Consider the following 1,630-nt stretch of genomic DNA (forward strand, 5'->3'; position numbering starts at 1 on the left):
TCAGTGTCTCTGGGAGCAGGATGGAATCCCAAGGCACAGATAATAAACTCAAATTTATCAAGTGTTAATTTCAGTTAAAACTTTTCATTGCCTAACTTGTTTATATTTATAAAATAACTGTTCTTTAAAAAGGATGTCTATCTTGCATATAGAATAGGAACCTCTGTTTAAAACATGTATGCATTTGAAAATGAAGCATGAAATTAAAACAAAGCATTAAGAAAAAGTAAATGAGCTGAAGTCAAGGATAAATACTTGTTACCTCGATCTTTTCAAGATCAGTGTTATCACAAATTAATGGAAACAAAAGTGGGCATGGACTATAAGACTAATCTCTGATAAAAAGTTACATTGTGCTTGTCAAAGATTGTACTGACATACAGGCTGACTGAATATGTTATTTGCTTTTTTATAATATGTGTAATTAATATTCAATTTTACAAAGAACTTAGATTAACTTTTTTTTTTGTTGGGTATCCAAGACTTTGCACACTGTGTGCCTTTAAGCAGATGTTTCTCTTTGAACATGATGTCTCTGTTTTCTCCCATAATTTGAATTGCAATGACGTGTTTTTGTTTCTTTACTCCATGGGAGGCAGAATGAAATAGAAGAGTATAGCAGGTCTTGATCTGGAAGCTCATCAGCTCTGGGATTCCCAGCTTTAGCTCTCAGGGACTTCACCTATAAAATGGTGTTAATGATACAAGTTTTCTAGGGGTGTTGTAAATACTCAGTGTGCTAGCTAATTAAAATCCCATGAGCAAACCTTTGCACATGGTAAGCCTTAATGGGAAATGAGGGGAGCGAGCTAATGTTAAACATGGAGTAATTTTTGAATAGCTGCTGAATTCTGCGAGCTTTCTACCTATACTGTAATTTTATGATGTGAGCTTTAGAAAATCAAGTTGTCATATCAACTAGGTTGGAATTAGCTTTGACATTTAATAAGGTCAAATTTTGGAGGAAAGTAATGCAACATGACACCAGAAGTCATTGAGATGCGTGGCTCACACCTGTAATCCCAGACAGGAGAGGTCGAGGTAGAGAGAACTGCCAAGCCCCAGGTAAGCCTTGGCTATGTGTTAAATTCAAGGCGAGCCTTGTAAATGAAGTTAAATTCTGTCTCAAACAGCAAACAGGCTAGTGTGTTGCTGGTTTATCTCTATTATCACAGTATTACAGAGACAAGTGGATCACCATGAGTTCCATCCCCACCTGGACTACGAGTATGAAGACCCAGTCCAAAGAAACAACAAAAGGAAAAAGAGTTTGTAAATGAAATGTAACCAATTCTCTTTCAAAATAGGGGTGGTGGTGGGGATGGTTTCGTGTGCTTAATTTATGAATTCAAACAGAAAGAACCAGGTTTTTTTTTTTTATTCAAAGTTCCAGATCAACAGGACTGAAATGAGTATAATCCACAAAAAGCTAGACAGAACAAAATCTACACGATGAACATACCTTGAAGAAAATGTAGTGCAATAGTAAATGGGTTGTCCGAGCAATGAAACACTAATGGTTTTGAAAGAAAGAAAGAAGGAGCTGGAGGGAAAATAATTATTACACTGTAAACCCCCCTCACATCCTCACCTATTCCCTTTGATAATGATACTGATTTCTTTCTTTCTT

Source organism: Mastomys coucha, unplaced genomic scaffold, assembly GCF_008632895.1.
Source record: "Mastomys coucha isolate ucsf_1 unplaced genomic scaffold, UCSF_Mcou_1 pScaffold17, whole genome shotgun sequence".
Lineage (NCBI taxonomy): Eukaryota > Metazoa > Chordata > Mammalia > Rodentia > Muridae > Mastomys > Mastomys coucha.